A 23,006-nucleotide genomic window follows, 5' to 3' on the forward strand; every position below is an offset into this window, starting at 1 on the left:
AGCAGCTTGCTTTTACAGTGACATTTGAGACAGGATTTCGAGGACAGGAGCGTAGCAGACTGATAATGAGTGTATCAGAACTAGAGATGTCAAAGAAGTCCATCAAAAATGGAAACAGAAATTGCTGGTGTCTGCTTATTCATCCCATGCCCAGAATAGAAATTAAATCCATCAAACACCAACATGTATTCACCATTTTCAGACCTCAAAGTATATATAAATGAGGAGTTCTTCACCATTCAAGCTGTGTTTCCCTAGCATTTATAAGAAAGGTGTGGAAACAAGTCCTTAACAACATTAAATCCATAAATTACTTAAATAAGTGTGTCAAACAGTGCACAGCGAGACGAGTAACATAGTATTTGGCGGAAGCTGAACTGCAGTGGAATGGAAACAAGGCTGTGACGAAGGCAGGTGGAAACAGAAATCACCCTCGTTCTTACATCCCTAATCAGAACATATGAAGCCGCTTGGGAATCAGACTGTCTCCTCTGATTGGTGGGAGCTGCCTGCAGTCTCAGGTATGGAGGTCTTTTCCAGAAATGCCTGTTTCAATGGAGATGCCAGAGGATGAATTGGGCTTCCTCCACACAAATGCTATGCTCCAGAACTGAGCAGTGTGCCTGTGCCTCCGTTTTTCTATCTCATCTCCCTTCCCCGTTTTTGCTCCCGATGTTGATGGGATTCAATGTATACTTTTCACACGTCTTTGTGTTCTACAGTGAAGGTTTCTCACTTGACAATCATTTACAAGCGCATTACATAACATGCGATTCCTAATGATTTGATGTTGCTGAATGGGCTCAGAAAACTCTATGCGGTCTTCTGTTGAAGCTCAGGAAATCCTCATTCTTGATCCGAGTCTTGCTTAATGTGGTACCCTCTGGTTGCTGCTGAACTCACAACTCCTGTTAGTCCCAGCAACAGTCAGCATGGCCAGATGTTAGGGATGGTGGTGGGAGTTGGGAGCCTAGCAAGATCCAGAGGGCTGGGGAAGGCTGGGAGAAATAAAAACAATACACTGAGCCTCGGCAGAGGATAACAGGATTTCCCACATTGTGGCTGCCATCCTTTGATCTGGGGGGCTCCATGGATGACTCAGTGCAAACAGACCAAAGACTACCCAGCTCTGTTGCAGTAAGAGATTAATAAGAACCCAAGAACATAATCAGAGTCCTGCTGAAACAGGCCAGTGGCCCATACAGTCCAGCATCCTGTTCTCACAGTGGCCGACCAGATGCCTGTGTGAAACCATAAAGCAGGACCCAAGCACAACTCTCCCCTTTTGTGGCTTCCAGCAACTGGTATTCAGAGGCCTACTGCCTCTGGCGGAGGGAGAACATAGCCGCCATGGCTAGTAGCTTTTGAAAGCCTTCTCCTCCATTTGTCCAATTCTCTTTCAAAGCCAAAGTTTGTGGCCATTACTGCCTCCCGTGATGCGTTGTGTGAAGAAGGTATTTTATCTGCCCCGAATCTTGCATCATTCAGGATGTGCCATCCGCTCTAGTGTTATGATAGACGGATACTAAAAGCTATGACACTAAAGGCTCAGTTCCTGGTATAGACCAGAGAACCTCAGGGTAACGGAGGACCACCATAAGTGACTTATCAGAAGCAGGTTGTCCTTAAGGCACTCAGAGCCCAAGTTGATTAGGGCTCTGAGAATTAACAAAAGAACTTCGTTCCTGGTCCAGTAAGCAGAGTGGTAGCGCCAGGACACACCATAAGCTGCTGCCGAGCCTCTGTGAGAAAAGTGGGGTATAAATCTTCACAAGCAGCAAAACCGGCTCAATAAACAATACGCTGGCATGCTTTCATCTGTCCTCAGACAACTTTTTATCACAGCCCTGAAGGCAAACCTCCCCCACCTCCGGAGCAGGCTTGGCTGGGAACGCATTTTGGAGGACAAGCCTGGAGCCAGAAGACAGTCAGGCATGCAGGCACATGTTTAGAGGGAAGATGTGCACTGCAGACTCTCTCTCTCACTGTGTGTGTGTTTGTGTGTGTGTGTTTGTGTGTGTGCACGCGCACACACACACACACACACACTTAAGTGTGTGTCTCAGAAACCAGTCCTTGTCAGGTGATTAAATCATTCCACTGCTGTTTAATCACCTCCTTGTTTAACCAATTCATTGATTCCATTCTGATAAGGTTGCCTTTTTGAGAAAAATTTCCAACACAGAAGCCTTCTTTAAAAAAGAAAAAGCTTAACAAAAAGAGTTTTAAAAAAAGCCCACCACTCTGAGTTAGAATGAAACAATACCTTTAACATTTTCTCTTCCCTTTTGCACCCAAACAAAAATAACCTCACGAAACAGGCATGTGGGTACTTAACACCAGCCCCACAAGCTAAAATTCAGCACCACAGAAAAGATTTGTACCTCACCTATTGCACATTTCAAAGCTTACAAATGCGCTGCTGGATCAATCCTAAATTTGCTCAGAAGCAATTCTCACTGAGTCCAAGGGGAACCACGCTCAATTTAAATGGCAGATTAAGTCTGTAGTCTTAGGAACATAAGAGGAGCTTGGCTGCTGGATCAGGCCAATGGCCCAACTAATCCAATACACTGTTTTTGCAGAGTCCAACCAGACGCAAGCAGGACCTGGGCACAAGAACCCTCTTCTTTCCTGTAGTTTCCAACAAGTTTAATCAGCCTTTTACAACAGGAGAAGCCAAGCACAGCAACGGTGGCCATTAGCCACTTAAAGCCTATTCTCCGCTGATTTCTCCAATCCTCTTTTAAAACCTTCCAAGTTGGTGGCCATCGCTGTCTCCTGTAGGCGTGAGTTCCATAGTTTAACTATGCGCTGTATGAGGAAGGACTTTCTTTTATCTGCCCTGAATCTTCCAACATTCAGCTTTATTGGACACCCACATGTTTTCTAGGCTTACGAAAGAGGGAGGAAAACTTTGCTCTACCCACGCTCTCCATGCCATGCATAATTTTACGAACTTCTATCATGTCATTTCTTACTCGCGTATTCTCTAAGCTAGCATGTCCCAGATGCTTCACCCTTTTCATGTAGGGGAGTTCTTTATCTCAGTTGTTGCAAACTTGGGGTTGCTCCTGGGTAAATGCCTGGGGAAGGGACGAAGACCATCTGCTTTGTGTGCGGAAGGTCCCAGGTTTAAAACCATCAAATTCTTTAGAACTGTGAGGAGCGAAATCTTACTATTGTATTTTAGAGGCCCACAACAGCTCAGTGGAGAGAGCATCTGCTCTGCATGAAGAAAGCCCCAGTTTCAATCTTTTGGCAGGGCTGGGAATATCCTACCTGAAACCCAGAAGAGCCACTGCCAGTCGATACAGACAATAACTAGCTAGATCAGAGGTCTTCAAACTACGGTCCACGGTCCGGATACGGCCTGAGGGACTCAATTATCCGGGCCACGGCAACCCCCACTGCCTGCTGCTGCCGCCTGCTCTTACCAGCTGCCCACTTCCGGGTCGGAGGAACACTGGAAAAAGCTTGTGCGCATGCGCAAGCATAATTTCCGGTGCACATCTGGGTCTGAGGCCCGTGCACATGCGCACAAGCTATTTTCGGTGCTCCTCCAACCCGGAAGTGCGCCAGAAATAGCGTGTGCACACGCATATGGGCGCGCGCTCCCCTGCCCTCCGCACAATTGGTGCTGGAGGCTCCGGCCCGAGGCCTGGTAAGTTTGCTGACCCCTGAGCTAGATAGACCAACACTTGCTCAGTATAAAGCAGCTTCCTATGTTCCTAAGTGACCTTCATTTCTGTTTAGCGAAGATGCCTGCAGCCAAATAATTTGGCAGGTTGGTAAATATTCCCGGCCCCCGGCCCCCCAGTTTCTATACCTGTGAAAAAGACCCTTCCCAGACTCCAGAGGAGATGGTTATGGAAACAGTTCCCAACAGAAAACCGTTGCTTTAATGGGGACTACAGAAACCTCAGTACAAACACCCTGCTGCTGTGCAGTTATTTTAATTGCAACCAAAGTTTGTTCTGGCTGCATCATCTGGGGTTAGGGAGCATGCGGCGAGGGGCACACCTATGTTCTCCTTTAATCCCAATGTGACCAAGATCTACAGGGACAAAATTCTGGCAGGGACTGGGAGTGACACAAATAGGGGTTTTTCTCTCTCTCTCCCTCCTGCCAAAAAACCCAGAACTTGGCAAGTGACTGTTTGCTTTGTCTGAACTTGGGATGCCAAGGAAGGTACCCAAGAATTCACAGATGCACTTCCTTGAGACATGTGTTTGATCCCTAGTAAGGTCAGCATTCAGGTATTCAAGGCCTACAGGAGAGCCTAGTGATTAAAGAAAGCCACAGGGGCCATTCAAAGCCCATGCCCCTACTGGTTTTTATCCTGGCTGCCTGATTGGCCGAGCTTGCACGTAACACTAAACCATGGGCAATAAGTTTTGTGCATCAGCCTCAAAGCTTGAGAACTTCCCTTTCACTCCTCAGGCAAGGCCGTGAGGAACCAGGAAATATTTGCTTTGGTTTTCAAATAACCATACTTATTCACTATGTCCGAACCAGCATATACTGTGGTTAGTCTTAACTATGGTTTAGGGTACTTTCCCCCAATTTCAATCCCAACTCCCACCATCCCTGACCACTGGCAATGCTGGCTGAGGCTGATGGGAGTCACAAGGACACAAGAACAGCCAATGACCCATCTAGTCCTGTTCTTATAACCAGATGCTGTGGGAAACCCTGGAGGGTACGATGTTGGGGAAGGCTGGCTTAGGGAAAGAAGCCAGCTTCAACCTGTGGTTCACAATCCTGGTTTGTGTGCCACTCTGTTTGGATTACCGAAGTGACACAGCTTGGGTGGAATGAGTAACTGTGGTTAAGCGAGAGCTTCTGATCTGGTCCTTGGGGCTGCACCAGAAGCAAAGAGAGAGGGTGCTTGCCAAGGCCTATTCCCATGGCACTGATCTGCGGTCGAGCATTACGTCCAAACTCAAAACAAAATAGGAAATTCTTTCCAGTAGCACCTTAGAGACCAACTGAGTTTGTTCTTGGTATGAGCTTTTGTGTGCATGCACACTTCTTCAGATACCAAGGAAATTCTTTCCAGTAGCACCTTAGAGACCAACTGAGTTTGTTCTTGGTATGAGCTTTCGTGTGCATGCACACTTCTTCAGATACCAGAAGTGTGCATGCACACAAAAGCTCATACCAAGAACAAACTCAGTTGGTCTCTAAGGTGCTACTGGAAAGAATTTCCTATTTTGTTTCGACTATGGCAGACCAACACGGCTACCCACCTGTAACTGGTCCAAACTCAAGCCATTGTTTGGAAGGCTCTGCATCAAATGTTGTGGCCTCAGGGCTGACCTAGCTGTCCTTGGCACAAGCGTCCCTTTGTCTCAGTCCCCACTTGGCATGACCCCACTTAACCTGGCCCCTGGCTCCTGTCCAACCTCCCCTCTTCCTCTTGCAAGCACAACAGACACCTCCTCTCAATTCAGACCTCAGCTCAGCTCACCCAGTCACAATCACTATGTCTTATACCGGCTTGTAAGTTGTTGTTGTTTTAAATATGCTTTCCTCAACCTAGTACTCTCCAGATGTTTTGGACTATAACTCCGATCAGCCCCAGGCAGCATGGCCCAATGGTTGGGGATGGTGGGAATTTGGAAACACCTGGAGGGCCACATTCTCCACATCCCTGACATAACAAGTTAAACCACTGGTCCATGCAGATAAATATCTATACACTGACTAGCAGTGACTCTCTGAGGTTTCAGACAGGAGTCTGTGAGGCTGTGGCTCAAAGTGCTTTGCCAGGCAAAGGTCCCAGGTACTATACCTAACACATAGGAACGCAGGAAGCTGTGTTCTACTGACTAAGAACACTGGTCCATCTAGTACAGCATTGTCCACACTGACTGGCAGAAGTTCCCCAGGCTGCCAGGCACAGAGTCTCTCCTGGTCCCTTCTGGAAATGCCAGGGGTTGAGTGTGGGACATGCATGCAGGAAGGGTTGGGAAGCCAGCATAGACATAACTGAGCTAAAGTTCCCCATGTTCTCATGGTGAGATTTAGGATAACTAACAGAATAACAAAGGTGGGGGAGTTTGATAACAAAAGATAAACTGAGTCAAATGAAAACCAGCCTGGTGGTTTTTATCCAAACCCAAGGTCTATCTAAACAAGGTGCACAAGCCTACAAAAGGCTGAGAGGCAAGAGGTTCAACAGCAGTGTTACAAACTCAGATATATAAGCTAGGCACCAAATGCCTCCTTAAACCAAGGTTACTGTCACCAAAATGAAATGCTTAGTTGCCAATTTTGGGCCAGATGGCTCAAGTGTCATATTTTTCAATACAACTTTTTGTTTCCTAAAATTCATTCTGATTGTGCAGATAAAATATAATGGATAGACTTCTACAGGATGTGTTGCTAGTGTGTGAAAACAGTCGAGATCCAAGGATCCCCAGGCATGCACCTCCAGATGGTAGAGATGTCAGGTGCCATCCTGGCACCTGGGCATCTTCACTTGGTTGCAAGTGGCCGATAGGTGCAAAATGTGCCTGGCGAATTCTAAACACTGTCCAACAGGCCTCCTGAGTGCGGCTCTACTGAGGTCTGGGAGCCACAAATGAGAAGGCCCTGCCTCACATGCTCAGCGACCCTGCTTTGGACAGTGTTGGAATGTGTAGCATAAACGTCCTGGTACATCTCAAGAGAGAAAGATATTCTCTAAGTCTGGGCGACCTTCTTCAGTCTGAGGGCCACAACCCTGCCTGGGCAACCTTCCAGGGGCCACGTGCCATTTGTGGCCGTGTCCAGAGGCGAAAATCAGTGGAGCAATGAATGAAAATTTTAACTTTGTGCTGTAAGCGAATTTCTACACACACAAACACACACACACACCCCTCTCTATCTTCCATCCAAGAAAGCAAGAGGCATAATCAGAATCCAAGGAGTCATCCAAGATAGGGGAAAACATTCAAGGAGGGGCATGAAGCAGGAACTGGGGAAAGCTCTGAGATATGCCAGTAAGACCACAACTGGACCCCAGGTCTGCATTTCCCACAGGTCTGGATCCCCCTATTCTTGCCTTAAGCATTATCTATCTCTGCACAGTGTAACCCTGGAAAAATTCCAAGGAAAGCCATGGTTCCCAGGGGGCAACACCACAACGTTGCGCTAATTTTCATGCTTTGGGACAACATACAGACTAGAAAACTATTGCAAACATGGTTAGGGAAAAATGAATAGGTAAACCACCATATATTAGATAGGATGGATATGAGTTTATAAAATTATGCGCAGAATGAAAAAAAATGGATAGGGGGAAGCTTTTCTTCTCCTTCTCTCGCCACACTAGAACTCATGGATATTTAATTAAGCTGAACGCTAGGAGATTCAGGACAGGAAAAAGTGTTTCTTCATGGAGTGCAGAGTTTTTCTATGAATTCGGTCCCACAGGAGGCAGCGATGGCCACCAGCTTTCATGGGTTTAAAAGAAAAATTGACACATTCACAGAGGAGATGGCTATTAATGGCTACTAGCGATGATGGCCATGCTGTGCCTCCATGGTCGGAGGCAGTACTGCTTTTCGATACCAGTTGCTGGAAGCCGCAAGAGGGGAGAGTGCACTTGTGTTCCAAGTCCTGCTTTCAAGCTTCCCACTAGGGATGCTGGTCGGCCACTGTGAGAACAGGATGCTGGACCAGATGGGCTGCAGGAGGTGCTGGTTTTAAAATCCCACAGAGGCAAAGTCTTGCCCTCCCCTTCCCCAAGAAGCTCCACAAGGGCTTGTAAAACCCTTGGGGGGCGCAGCAGGCAAACAGGAGCAGTGTAGGTACCAAGAAAGCAATGGAGATGCAGAGCGAGGGGGAAGGAGGAGGGAGAAGCGAAAAAGTAGAATGTTGGAACAAAACCCAAGGGACAGCCAGCTGATCTGATGCAGGCCTGGAGTCACAGCAATCTGAGAGAAATCAAATAAGTCAGATTTATCCGTACAGATAGATTTGTGGCCTGCAAAGCTTTTGGGAATGAGGAGAGGCCACGTGGCTAACATGGAGGAGGCTAGACAGCATCTCACCCAAAGGGCTTTGGCATGCTGTTCATCTGGTTCTGTTTCAAGCTACACACAAACACACACACAAAAATAAATCAGACTGTGCTCTGAGTGACCCATTGATTGCAAGAGGATGGGAGCTGCCTTATAGGTCAGACCCGAGTGGAGAATTTTGTTCACCTTGAGGTCCACATTCACTCGTGACCCATCTTCTGGGGGCCGCATGCCAGGGGCAGGGACAGCCAGAGGTAAAAGTGGGTGGAGCAATGGATGTATAGATAAGGCCAGTGTTTTCAAACCCTGGCTCCCCCGATACTGTTGGACTACAACTTCCATCACCCCTGACCACTGCCTAAGCTGGCGGTGGATTGTGGGTTTTGAAGCCTAACAGCATCTGAGGACTCGAGGTTGAAGAGTTCTGTAGTGGGCAGCGTTCCAGCCATGCAAAGGACAGGGGCTTCCACACACAAGCCTCTCCATCCTCCATGCAAGCAAGGCAAGAGACATGGTCACAGGCTAAGGGTACATTCCAGCCAGGCAAAAAAAAATATTAAAAAAAATTATGGAATCTGGAGGGGGTGGTCTAGGGAGAGTCCCAAGGGCCAGAGAGAGAGGTGTGGAGTGCCACATTTGGGCCTGAAGTTCCCAACCCTTGGGCTCAGACTGAAAGGTCTACCTAGTCCTTTATCTAGTACTGAGCTACTAGTACTGGGCTTCTGACCACAGAGGCCTGCTGGAAACCCACAACTATAGCATCTCTCTCTCTCTCTCTCTCTCTCTCTCTCGTTCACTTCCATCAAGTATCCGATGCATGCATAGAGGAAGAGTGACTCTGCATGTCGATTGAAACTTATGGAACTCACTCCCACAAAGGGTAGTGATGGCCCTTGGATGGCTTTAAAAGAGAATTAGGCAAATTTGTGGAGAAGGATAGCAGTGCCTACTAGCTATGACAGCTATGCTGTGCCTTCACAGCTGGAGCCGGAAATGCCAGTTCCTGGAAATTACAGGAGGGGAGAGTTGCTGCTGCACTCAGGTCTTACTTGGGGGCCTTTCACTTTGCATCTGGATGGCCACTGTGAGAACAGGATGCTGGACCTACCTGATCCAGCTACTCTCATGTTCTTATGATTTTCTCCAGTTGCTGCCATTTCAGCACTCCTTTCACAAATCCAGTTCTTCAATAAAGTAACCCAAGAGCAGTTTGTTATACACCACATTTCTGCACAGTGTACAAGCAATGGAGAGGGGGGGGGAAAGGTTCCCTTCGGTAGAATGGAGTGTTGAGCTGCCTTAACCCATATTGCAAGAAGCGTTCTAGCATGGGTGGACTCTACGATTGGGTAATCAATGCGGATGCCGCCTTGGACCATTGCCAGACAGCACAGCCAACAGTTGGGGATGATGGTAGTTGGAGAGCAGGAGTAGTTGGAGGGCCTGATTTCCCATCCCTGCTGCATATGATAGGGAAGTAGAGACAACCTCAGTTCAGATCCCTGTCTTGATACCAGACCTAGCCCCCAAAGCCTAAGGATCTCCCTTATTATTCATTGTGGCTTCTTTCTTCAGCCAACCAAACCCACACAGACAAAAGATCTTAATAAGTTCTTGAATGGAAAAAAACGAAGGCTTTAGCAGATGCTCTTCTTTGGGTGATCAGGACTCTCTTAATTGTCTCTGTCCTGGGTTGCCGCCACCACCAGACGTTCTCAAGATTTCTTCTCCTACATGACTCAAAGCTACTCAAATCCTGAGTCTCAGCCTACACATAAAGCCAGCAGGCAAGGTGCATGAAGAGGAGGTTCTGTTACAGCCAACAGCAGGAGGGAAGGTCTTTGCGGAGCCCATTGCCTGTGCCCTTGGCAAGGTTTGTGTGGGAGACAGTGGGTGCAGTCAACATTCCTGGCTCCTGTTCCAATTTTGTTTTTTATTTTAATTAGTTGGTAAAGAAGAACTGCAGGCATTTAGGCCTTCTCCAGCAAGAGTCGTCAGCAACAAAAGATCCACAAAGACACCGTTCTGCCCTGTTCCTACCCTCGTTGTGGTTGGCAATGGACTACAAGAGCAAATTTTACCTGTTCTGCTCCTTTGGGGGCCTATTGCGTTTCAATTAAGGTGTGGCAAAAAAAGAGTGTTTTCCCCTGCAGTTTTCACTGGAAAGATGAAGAAATGTTTTCGAGTCCTTAAAAGAATGTTACACACTCCTCTCCTTGGGGGTTTCATACGCCGTGCCCAGAAGGCTGCTGTCGGTGCTCCATAATTGTGCAATTCTGAGTGGTGGTAAATTTCTCTGCTTTCTTTTAAATGCATTTACACCCTGCCTTTCCTTATTTAAAAACTCAAGGAGGCTAATAAGAAGATCAAAGCACAATCTGAAATATCAATTACAGAGACATTAAGACACTAAATACTGAACAACCCCCACTCCCAATACCACCAGAGTAGCACATCAAACCCTGAATAATAATAAAAAATAAAGACAAAACAGCCATCTATGAATCAAATGCCGTCTTTAAAAAAGGAAGGTTTTGACTACGTTTTGGGTGAGACATGATTCCCTTGGGAGAGAGTTCCAGAGCCTAGGCACGGCCATGGAAAAGACCCTCTTCCTGCTCCCAAGCCAGTGTATTCCATAGGAATTCCAAGAACCTGCCTCATACTGAGTCAGACCATTTGCCCATCTAGTTCCATACTGCCTACACTGATGGGCAGAGGCTCCCCAGGATTCCAGACCAGAGTCTTCCCCCTGCCCTACCTAGAGACTGAGTCTGCCTGGGACCTTCCGCATGCAAAGCATGCTGTCTACCCCTATGAGTTATAGTCCTTTACCCAATAATAAACCAAGATTCCAGTCCTCATGTTTCTGAATAACAGGATGATTTAAGAAGCTGCCCTATAACAAATCAGTCAATTGGTCCATCTAGTTTGGTCCTGTCTACACTGACTGGCAGAAGCTCTCTTAGGTATTCCAAGTGGGTTCTCTCCCAGCTCTACCTGGAGATGCCAGGGATTGAACCCGGGACCAAGCAGGTGCTCTAACACTGAGATGAGGCACTTTCAAGGATGTTGTGATCCATAGGAGGATCTGAACATTTGGTCCCAGAGCCTGACCGCTCCAGAGGCAGCAACATACTCTTTCAGCTACCACTTCCTGGAGAGAAGACCGTGCACTACTCTACTGCAAGCTTACAGCATGGTCATCTGCTAGCTATCCAATCTATGGATATCCCAAGATTCTATTCTAGCTTGCTATTCATTCTTCGGGAGACAGTACTACGGGAAAACAACGTGCAAGGTTTCACAAATCTCTTGTTTCAGAAGGAGGTAGGCAACTGAGTATTTCTGGAGGGCTGCTTTGAGAAGAAAGCCCAATCGCTAGCCCTACCACCACCAAAGAATCCTGCAGCATCGAATCCCCATCATTCCCACATCCCTCACTGATGCTGGCAAATGAGAGGACAGGAATACTCCGCCAAGGGTTGGATTTGTCCCCAGGAACTGCCCGTTGCTGATCCCCAGTGCTGTAGAAATGTGATGCTTTTTTGCCCTGCCAAATCAGATCAAGGGGCCCTCTAGTCCTCCCTTCTGTTTCCGAACTCTGGACAGCCATAGTCCCCCTGAAAGGTCACCCTCAGGGCATGGAGACAACGCCTTTCACCTGGCTCTTCACTCCCGGTCATCTGAAAACACCAAGAGAGCCCTCTAGGGTCAGACCAAATGTCTGCCCAGTGCAGGGGGTGGGAAAGGTTGAATGTGACCCTCCAGGGCTCAGCATCTGGCCCTTGGGAATCTCGCTGGGCCATACCTCTCCATGAGCCACAACCTCTTTTCTCAGGCCACACATCCCACCAGCCTCAGAGAGTATTCTGCCTGCCTGGAAGATCTCCTTGAACTCTGCGATTATGATGCATGCTTGCCCGGATGGAGGATAGAGAAGGGTGTGTGAGCATGTGCGGAAACTGGCCTATGGCACAAAGGTAACATTTACATACGTTGATCCACCCACTTTGCCCTTGGCCCCACCCACCACTGGCACATGGCCCTCAGAGGGCTGCCCAGAAGGGAATGCGGTCCTCAGGCTGAGGAAGGTTCCCCAACCTGATCTAGTGCAATATCTTATTTTCACCCCAGCAGTCAATCAGCTGCCCCTGGGAATCCCACTTGCAGGGCACCTCCTGCCTGTCCCCAGAATTTGGCATTCTGTGGCTCACTGCCCCTGTTATGTGGAAAGCCCCATCTATGTAGCATGCTGGCTAACAAGCTGTTGAAATACCTCTCTGCTCAGGACAGTCTCTATCCTGCTTTACCTTCAGCCTACAACAGACAGTACTGTACAACATCATCGAGATTCCAAATTTCACAATCTTAAGAATCACACGGGCACACGTGGTCCCTGCCTTTGGCACAGTTTCTTCTGCCTTGCTCTGAGCCCACCCTGCAGAGGTTAGTGCCCCCACCCCACCCTCTGGGTCTGGGAGAGGGGTGCCAGTGCTGGCTCAATACTGCCAGCTCTCCCCACCACCACCATCAAAAGCTGCTCCACCTCAGCTTCTCCGAGAGCGAAGCGGATGTCACTGCTGTTTAAAAAAAAAAAAAAGAATGAAAAGAAAGAGAGATGCGTTTCGAGACAGGACACGCACAAAATGGCTGTCTCCCAAGACGAAACGTTTCCATACAATGCTATAAAAAGGACAATCGCCAAAAAAGGAAACCGGGACTTGACAGCCAGGCGGTCCGAGGAGCAGGACGGGGAGGAGAGATGCGAGAAGATCAAGCCATTCCCAGCCACCCTTCTCAGATTGGCTCAGACCCTGCCTCTTCCTTCCAGTGCCTATGCTGGCACAACACACCCTCTCTTGCCCCCCCCCTCGCCCGTTTCTCATTCTGCACCCAACTTGGCAAAAAGAGATACTCTCCGCAGCAATTGTGCCTTGTGAGTCTGGAGACTGGGGAGAAGTAAAAGAAGCTCGCCTTACAAACAAACCACAGCTTTCTTCCAAGGAGCCCGCAATCCAAATTCCACCGCGATCCATTGCAGTTGTGTGGGGGGGGGAGGATTACAAATCACGCTCCCCAACGACAGCAAGACAACAGTTCTCAGAAAGTGCGTACGGAGAAGTGGAGATGAGAGAGACCGAGACGTCCCCAGACAAACCGGACTCTTGTTTTCGAAGGAAGCAGAGAGAGCAGCTGCCGGCACAGTTATCCATAGGAGCCATTTCGGCGCAAGCTCATTGAAATGGCTCTCCCCCCACCCCGCATCTTCCTTACAGCTTGTCGGAAGCAAATTATCCACAGGTGCTGGAAAGCTCACCTTGTAATAAAGCAGCTCACCCCGCAAGACATTGCAACAGCTCTCGCACTAAAGCGGGCTTGTTGAATGCAGGAAGCGACCTTATACTGACTACTTAGTTCAGTATTGTTAACACAGACCAGCAGCCGCTCTCCGAGATTTCAGACTGGAGCATTCTCAGCCCTACTTGGGGGGTGCCATGAATTGAATCTGGGACCTTCTGCATACAGAGAAGGTGCTTGAGCTACGGCCCTTCCCCATAACATAGGAACGTAAGACGCTTATACCAAGTAAGACCAGCTGGGCTCATCTAGCTCAGTACTGCTGACACTGACTGGCAGCGGCCGTCTGGGGTTTTAGAATGGGGACATTCCCACCCCTGCATGGTTTTTCCCAGAGGAACATCAGAGGTAAGGCAGGAAGGATCAAGCAAGCAAAAATGAACAGAGGGCGGACAAGGGGAAATTTTGGTTACCTGGGATTTGAAGAAAGTGAAATCATTTGAAAGTAACAGTACATGTAATTTGACTACCGAGCTGCATAGAGAGGGCAGTTTATCCTGCTTCAAAAGGTATACAGTATACACTTCACACCCATGAAAGAACTTGGGGGAGGCTCCACAGCATTTTCCTCTGTATGGCCACATTAATCGTTACACCAGCCCCATAAGGCGGTCCAACACAGAATGGAAAACATCTCAACAGTGTGCAGGGGTGAAGCTGGCAAATTCCACGCTGGGGAAAAGGGATGAAAAGACGATGACGAAGAACACAATGCCATATTACACACACACACACACACACACACACACACAGAGCAAGTTCATAAAACTATGGATGGAGAAACTTTGGAGTTTGGTAGTCACCCCACAAAACTGACTAGCACCCCACAAAACTGACAAGCACACAAAAGGAAGTACTTGTTGCATGCAGCACCGAATTAATCTACGGAACTCACTGTCACATGACAAAGAGAGTGCGCTACTCAGAAGGTGCCAGGATTAGTATCTGGCATCATCAGCTAAAGAGGATCAGGTAACAGAGGAAGACCTTTCTCTGCCCAAAACCCTGGAGAGTCGTTGTTACTCAGAGCAGCCACTACTGGGCTAGAGGACAGCTTCCTTGGGCTTTGTTTGTGGTGATGGATATTAGCCAAAGGAATTGTAGCCAAAGGAACTGCGGGAGTAGGGCAGCCTATCAATACCTACTGGCCTTGACGGCTGTAAGCAGCACCTGCATTTTTCAGAGGCTGCCTCATCCTGAATACTAGTTGCTGGGAGGGGATCCATTGGCAAGGGGTGGTTGTTGGGCCTTTAGGGGAACAGCAGGTACAGGATGAAGTGAACTAGCAGGGCTTCCCTTGCATTATTATCCCCCGTGGGGTGGGGAAACATAATAAGCTATATACAACTATCCATGGTGTAGAGAAAGTGAAATACTTCTTTCTATCCACCTTCTCTACACCGTGAACTACTGTATATTTTTCTTTATCATTGTACACACCTCTTACTCCTAATACTAGAACTCGGGGACAGCCAATGAAGCTGTTGGAAGATTTGGGGTGAAATTAAGTACTTTTTCCATGCAAAGCACAGTTGAACTATGGAATTCACTCCTGCAAGAGGTACTGCTGGGCGCCAACTTGGATGGCTTTAAAAGGGATTTAGACAAATCCACAGAGGATGCGGCTATCAGTGGCTGCCAGGCATGATGCCTATGTTCTCACTCCACTGTGGGAAGGAAGGAGGCCTTTGGTTATCAGCAGCTAGGAACCGCAAGCAGGGGAGAGCTGCTATTGCTCAGGTCCCGCCTGAGGATTCCCCACAGGCTCGTTATGTTTCTATTGCAGGTGAGGGAAAAGCAGTTTGCTTAACAAAAGCCAGCTTTGCCCATAGGCCAGTCCAAGGATTCCCAGCAGAGGGTAATTTTTTTTATCAGGGACCTTCCAGACTCATGGCTCACCTTCTTAGCTCCTAACTCTACCTGGGTTCTCATATCAGTTCTTGCAGTTCTCTTGCCCGGAGATGACAAGAGTCAGAATGGAGGGTTCAGGAGGGGGTTTCTTAATGACCACCCCTTAGTCCCTGCGCCATTTCAGGCTGCAAGCGAGGGACATATGCCCAAGCCCCAAACATCAACAGCTACCCAAGCCCCAAACACCTATACTTCCCCAAGAATAAATCTAGAACAGCAAGGAGCCTGGCCTGCTCCTTGCTGCATTTGTTTTCTACTTGCAGGGAGTATCTTTTTGCACTTTAAATGCAGGGGAGGGGGATCTATGCTTTGCCAGACTTGCAATCTAAAAAACGTTACAGTCTGTTCTACCAGCTTGGGGTTCTTAACCACATTACTCTACAGAACAGGCCTGGTTTATAAGGTGGTGGCTAAAAAAAAACCTGGACTGTGTCAAGTCAGATTGAAGGGAGTGGATTACATCTTGGAAAGCTTTTTACATGGAAGGGGGAATAAGCACAGACAGAGAAGGCTGCACTGGAACTTTTCTTCTGATACAGTCATTTATGATGCTAGGCGTCTTTCAATCCAAAGTGGTAGAGTCTATTCTACCAGCTCAGGATTCTACCACCTAACTCTGTTCCATCAGTAGGCCAGGGGAGCACACTCCCACTGGTGGGGAGCAGAGAGTGGGGAGAGAGAAAGCAAAGGAAGGAGAGCGACTGCAGACAACATTCAGAGAAGTCCTTGCACTCTCACTGAAACAAGGAGTCTCAAGTGGATAGAGTTGTCTCTTGGGGGCACACAAAGTTCTGTCGGGGGCTGCCTTATACCAAGTCAAACCATTGCCCACCCGACTCAGTATTGGTTAACCCGATTCTCCAAATTTCAGAACAGAGTCTTTGCAATTCATAAGTAGAGATACTGGAGGTCTGAAAATGGGATCTTTCCTATGGAAAGAACATGCATCATGCTGCCGTCTGACTTCATTTAATTTTCAGCGCCTCAAACAAACGACGCTGCCTTTCACAGAGTCAGACTGTTGGTCCATCTAGCTCAGTACTGTCTACACGGACTGGCAGTGACTCTTCAGGGGTCTTTCCCAGCCCCTACCTGGAGATGTTGGAGATTGAACCCGGGACCCTCTGCATGCAAGGTGCCTGCTCTGCCCCTGAGCTACAACTCCATCCGGCAGTCAGCCAGGGGCTTTAACTTGGTACTTTACCAGCACCAACCATCTCCATGCATCATAGAGGGTTAAAGCTCAGCATCAATCGGTGCTCGCCATGATAACTCAGCAGAACCACCAGGTTTAGCAGCAATATTCCTCCAAATGCTTGGCAACAACCATAGCCAAACAGAAGGTGCTGCCTTCATGTGGTCTTCCCAGAAGGGCCTCGCAGGCCGCTGTGAAGAAAAGGGGATGCTGGGGCTGATGGGAGTCCTTTGGAGATTCCTCATCCTTTTGAGAAAGGATGAGATACATTTAGAGTGGGTAAGCTGATCAGATGTGACTTTCCACAATAGCTACATGGAACCTTTAGGTTCAGAGGCAGTTTACCTCCAGTACCAGTTGCGGGTGTGTGTGTGTGTGTGTGTGTGTGTGTCACAGGTACCAGGAATGGGCTACGGTCTTCATGGTCCACTTGGGGCCTTCCCAGAGGCCACCAGCTCAGCCCCTGTGGGAAACAGAATGGCCAAAGGGACAGATCCAGGGGTCGTCTTATGGAGTGGAGGGTGGTCCACTTGGGCAAACAAGGCACAGCCCCACCAACCTCTATCTGCCCTCAGCCAGCCCCCACCTACCCGCTTACAACAACCAGTCTAGGCGGTGGCCCTGCCTGCCAGCTTCTTGGTCTCAGTGTTGACCCTCGTAGAACTTAGCAGGAAGGGGGTGTGAACAAAACCTGAACTGGTTGGCTCTGCCTCTCATTGTCTCTGGCACCACCTACTGTTGGGCTCCTGGTCTTCCACCCCATCAGTCCCAATGAACACCAGCCACCACTGTTGTCCCTGCCTGAGCAGTCTACCAGCAAAGGAAGCCGCACTGTGTTTACTCTAGGATTACAGCCTGCCCTTGGCTTTGCCTCTGGTTGGTTCTGGCTCCAGCTACGGTTGGCCTCTCTGCCTTCTGCCCTGCCAGTCCCAACAGGCATTAACTGCTCCTGTTCTTAGGGGCTCGGGTTTCATTTCAGCCATGGACAGAGTGGAAGGCTTTGAGCAAGAGCAGGCTCACAACTCTTCGTTCCCATTGAATTCAGCTCCCCCTGGGTGTGAATTTTCACCTAGAGCTTAGCCACAGAAACCTTGCAACGCGTAAAGACATACACTGAGCAGGTACAGAGTGCCTTTCTCCCTGCCAACAGAGAAACCCCTGCTGGCCAACACAACCTTGCGGCTTCTCAAAGCGGAGGGTGCAAAAAAAACCAACAACACAAAAACCCCACACCAGTAAAACGAAACATAATGATGGGATACCTTCGCAGGAGCTGGCCCACCACATTGGCGAAGCCCCAAACAAACCAAAGCAGACAACATTATTAAGAAGCAGGCGATGAAAGCCGCTCCGCGACAGCAAACGAAAGCAGCATCAGCAAACGAAATCTTTGACTCAAAGGGATGTGGAGGAATCCAGGAACCTTTCAAGGTAGAAATGCCTCATTTCTCGAATTTAGTGGGTCAGGTCGGAGAGAGAAGGAAGAGGGGGCATTTTTTTTTGAGGGGGTGGGAGTGCATGTGTGTGTAAGAGGAGTTCCTCTCTTCCTCTCCCTTCCCTTCTGCAAGGAAAGGTGGCAAAGAAATCCTCCAGGAACACAGGCTTGCTTAGAAGCTGTGGGTTTTTCTTCGTTCTTTCTTTCAGTGAAAGGGCAGAGGAAGTTTTTTTTTTTGGGGGGGGGGGGAGTAATATAAGCTGTCAGCATTAGCTCGGTGATCACTGTAAACAGAATGAAAAAAGAGGGGTGGGGGGAACGACAAAAGGAGGTTTAAGAGACCAGCCTCTCTCTCTCTCTCCTCTCCCCCCCCCGACTCTCCTCCCGTCAGCCTGAGTGACGCAGACTCCCTTATATAATAGGCTGCGATTTCCTAGACCGCAAGGAAGGCCTCTCTCTCTCTCTTCTCTCCCCCCCCCACATGCCGCTTCCACCTCCCTGCCACTGCTTTGTGCTCGCCGTATAAGCTCCACACACGCGCAAACGCGTCTCCCAGCCCTTGGCACCGTGCCAGCGCTCTCCCTCGTCAGCTGGCTGCCTCCATTCACAGAGTGGGGTTGTAGCTGACATGAAAAGGAAGGGGGGGTGGAGATGGAAAGGGGGGGGAGAGAGAGAGACGGGGGAGAGAGAGAAGGTTCGGGTATTCGATCAAACTATCAGCATGCCAGAGAGACAATAGAATGCCTTTGCCACATTCTCCGAAATAAGCCACCTTCCTGCCTCCTCCTCCTCCGCCGCCCGTGCCACCCCCAGCACAAAATATATTCTCTTTCCGTGGCTCCAAACCGGTAGCCATGTGAAAAGGGGGGGGGTGAGCAGGGAGGGCAAAAGCCAAAAATCAATGAATTAATCCATGATTGCATTTAGACAAGACAGTAAGGGTGTTTTTAAAAATAATAATAATAATAAATAAAAATACAAAACCCGACGTTCGAGAGTGATGAAAGATTTTTTTGGGGGGAACGGACTTCCCTAATCCCTAAAGAACCTTTTGTTTGAATAATAATTTTAAAAAGAGATTTTTTTTTTAAGGCAGTAAAAAAAAGAAAGAAAAAAGGGAGGAATATACTTACAGGTAGCGTGTTCCCACTCCCTCCCCGACTTGTCAAGAGGAGGGGAGAGACAGACAGATGGAGGGGGAGTCGGTTCGCCAGCCCGCGAGGAGGGTAAGGGGGAAAGCCAGGGTGCTTTTTCACCAGAAGCCCCCTCGGTGGAACATGGATGGCCGCGGCGTGCCATCCCCCTCCAGGGACCTGCCGGAGCCCAGTCGTGGAACGGGCACGTCCCTGCCAATCATCTGTGGTGCCGTTATATTAAACAAAAGAAAAGGGGGGGATGCTTACTTTTACCCATGATGCTTAGCGGGGGCAGGGGAAGGGAAGGGGAGAGAAGAAGAAGAAAAAATAAAACCAGTTGCAGCCGGTTTGTAACCTCAGGACATGGAATTATCGCTTAAGAAAAAAATAAATAAATATAAAAATTAAGTTGGTCGTGGCATCGGAGGCAGTCAGCTGCGTGGCTTCTGCGGGCGCCCCCTCTTCCCTTCCCTGCCTTCCCCCCCCCACAAGGATTCCATCATCAGGTCTCTCTCACGCTCTCGCTGGGTTGCCCCCACTCCTTAAAGCGTATCCTGGCACCTGGCCAAACTTTGCCTCTCTCATTCATAAGCATTGGCTTCCAAGGGTCTTTTAACCATTTAGCAGCTGAAAATAAGTTCCCTGGGTGGTTGTGGGTTGGCTGGCTGGCTGGCTTTTTAAAAAAAAAAAAAGATGTCCCATTGGGAGGCACCTTTGACCTGAAGCACCTAAGGTGGAACATCTTGTGAAGAGGGGAATCAAGCAAAAACAGGAAGGTGGAACCAATGCACAGCCCATTATTCTGAAAAAAGAAAAAGAAAAAGAAAAATGTGCGCAATATTGTGAGAGAGCGAAAGAGAACTCAAGGAAGGGAGAAGCCTTGGCACACTCACCCACCCCTCACAGTTGTATACTGGTCACAAGATGTGTCACGGGTGCTCAGTTGAGCATGATGGGTCAAAAACCTGCCTCCGAACTCAGCTGTTGCAAAACGCCTTGTCAGCTGTGAGCTGCAGACGCCATCTTCCAACCCAAGGCCAACTGTGACGACCTAAGTGCTAAAAGTGTCAAGGCCAGCACACTCTCGGTTCTTGCTACAAGGCCACGCGAGGTAGGCCGGAAGCTGTGTAGACATGCTAACCAAGATAACCTCCTCAGCTCAAACTTTCCCGGGCCGCCTCCAAGACTGGTTTCGGCCATTCGGCAAATCGCTCTGCCTGACGGTCTCTGAACCAATTTTTGCTGCTAGGCTCCAATGCTCCGAGGCGGCCTGCCCTCAGCAGGTTCTATTGGAGGAATTATTGCAGTGATGAGTGCTCTGACAGACACATCTCTCTCCCCAAGGCTCCCACATGCCCAAATGCGAACAGAGCAAACAAACCAGGAAATCTAATCAACATGCCCTGTCTGATTGGCCAGACTCTTTGTCAACCTACCACTGACCGGGTCTATCTGGGCCATTGGTCAGGGTGGAAAGTCAGGGGACTAGTCCCAGTCCAGTCCTTAGGAGCACTTTGGGTATTAAATGGAAGTGGCTGGCACTCTAATGGCTAATGCCAGGAATATCAGCCTTTCACCACAGAGTTGTAAAGACAGAGCAACATGCTTACCATACCATCACGAGATTCATGGTGGCTTTCGATTTAGTACCCAAAGTTCAGCCTACACGTTGCTCGGGTTTTTCCCCCCTTGTTTTTCCATCAACTGTGGGAGAACATTAGGTTCTCGAGATGTTGCTGAACTACAACTCCCACCAGCCCCTACACCCATGGACAATGGTGAGGGATTATGGAAGTCATAGTTCAGCAACTTCTGGAGGGTGAAAGGTTCCCCACATCCGCTCTATGTTGAAGAGAGCTTATCCATGGTAGATGCCAGCCCCCTACCCTCATAAGGGTCAATCACAAATATGTCCGGACTAATCCAAACTCAGAGGCTGTGCATTCAAAGCACCTGATGGCTCACCCAAAGTAAATGTTCCCAAGTGAGCAAAGGCACAAATGTATGTGTGCAAGGGGGGGGGAGCTTTCTACTGCAGCAGGTAACAATGCAACGCATGTACTACCTTGGCTGACTCCAATAGCTGAGTCCCCTTTCCACCAGCATGATCCCCAATGCAAGCTGGCCTCAACATGGGAGTAGGGATGGGCAAAGCTGTCCCATTTCATTTCTCAAGTTCAGTTCAGTTTTTGATTCCCACCCCCGCCAGTTTGTGATTTTTCAAAGAAAACGGTCCTCCTGAAAATTCATCAGTAACTGAGTGCGAATTTTTCCTAATAGACATGCCTACTATATGCCGATTTTACCTAATGTACACGTCCCCGTCCCCCCGCTGGCAAATAATTTCCTTTAATATAATGCATTATGAAATGGCGTTTTCAATGATATATGCATTTTCATTCATGCCTTAACCCCAGCGCCTGCATTTCTGGGCTGCTAGGCTGGAGAAATGCACTGCAAAATTCGTCGAAGTGTGGATTTCAGAGGACTGCTGTGTCCTTTGGTTCTTATGTTGTTTCGGACAGTGCGAATTATGCAAGCTCGCCTCAACCTGGATTGAATTTCTTGCGTATCCCCAGCTGCGAACGCATGGCTGATTATTGGAGCAGCTTGCCTCAAGCCAGGCCCTTCTGTCCACCCCAGGGATACCTGCTGCTAAAGGCTGATCCAAGACAAGGGATGGTTGTCCAAGATGCCACCATGTAACAAAACTGCCCCCACTCCCCTGGTCCTCTTTCCTCTGTAGAAGGAATATGGCAGCCATCAATATACATGACAGCAAAACTGTAAATTTTGGGACACTGTTGGGAAGGTTGCTAACACCGCCCTAGATGACCCCAGTTTGCAGGGATATCTGTGCCAAAAATGGAATCTTGCTTGATGAGTCCCGCAGAATTCAGAATTTAGACCCTTCATCATGCTGGGTCCTGTTTACTGGTCAGGACAGAGCAACTGTGGCCCTCCAGATGTCAACAGTAGGAAGCCCTCTAGCACAGCAAAGAGTGGCTCTGTTTGTTCCCCAATCAATGGTACTCGGAGGGAGACTGTCTTTGAGCCTGTGGGGCAGTGGTTTCACCCTGCCTGCTTATTAACCAGAAGAGTTTTTTGGTTGATCAAAAGATGTTTTCAAATGATTAGTCTTAACTAACTAAAACGCTGTGGCCCTAATTCAAACTGATAATTGCTGTAGAATTTCCAGCCTGGCGCCAACCAAGCTGAGCTTATTAGGAAAAGTGGCCCATTCTGGCCCACAACAGAAACAAGAAAGGTAATTAATGGGTAATTATGCAGAGGGAAGGGTGTATTCCCCTCTAGGGATGGATGGATCAGTCTCTTTGCAGTCCTGGCCTACCGGACACGTGCCTGTTTTTAAGCCCAGTTCAGACTTCATGTTAATCGGTAAATTTTAATCGTGGAAAACTCCAAGAAAATTCATGTTTAGAGTACAAGTTCAAACACAAATTTAAATAAAACATTTTGCCACTAAATTTTGCATTGTTCATCTCAATGGGTACATTTCTAAATGGGTTTTATCTCAATATACACATTTTGAAAGCATTCCTGGCAGTTTTTTTTTTAAGCCGAGAATTGCATCACAAAATTCGGGCAAAGGCAAAATTATGTTCCAAACCACACTTTAGTCTTGGGGGTGCAAATCAGGTCCGTTCACACTGGAATTCACAGAAATCCTAACTCTCCCACTCCACTCCAAATTTTCTACTTAGAACTATGCAAATCCAGTCAATTACATTTAATTTGTATAATTCACTCTGTTTCTAAGGTGTTACAGTTTATGAAGGAATGTGGTGTGGCTGGCGGGGAGAAGTTCTGGTGAGGAAAAAAGGGGGGGCAAGCAAAGGGGAAAACCAGGGAGGGGAAAAAGCAGTCTCCATTCCCATTCTTTTAAAGGTACAGTGGTACCTCCGTTTACGTATCCCTCCAGTTACGAAAACTTC

At 48.4% G+C, this 23,006-nt stretch overlaps 1 protein-coding gene across 6 annotated transcripts in view; it reads right to left on the reverse strand.

Moving 5' to 3' along the window:
- GATAD2B (GATA zinc finger domain containing 2B) overlaps positions 1 to 23,006 on the reverse strand; it is a 59,634-nt gene that overhangs the window by 19,992 nt on the left and 16,636 nt on the right. For 2 of the 6 annotated variants that reach the window (XM_033174566.1, XM_033174567.1), the window contains exon 2: positions 19,048 to 19,271. The exons of the other annotated variants lie outside the window; for them this stretch is intronic. The gene's annotated coding sequence lies outside the window, so the exon portion shown is untranslated. The remainder of the gene's footprint in view (positions 1 to 19,047; positions 19,272 to 23,006) is intronic. 6 annotated transcript variants of the gene reach the window in all.

Source organism: Lacerta agilis, chromosome 17 (assembly GCF_009819535.1).
Source record: "Lacerta agilis isolate rLacAgi1 chromosome 17, rLacAgi1.pri, whole genome shotgun sequence".
Classification (NCBI taxonomy): domain Eukaryota; kingdom Metazoa; phylum Chordata; class Lepidosauria; order Squamata; family Lacertidae; genus Lacerta; species Lacerta agilis.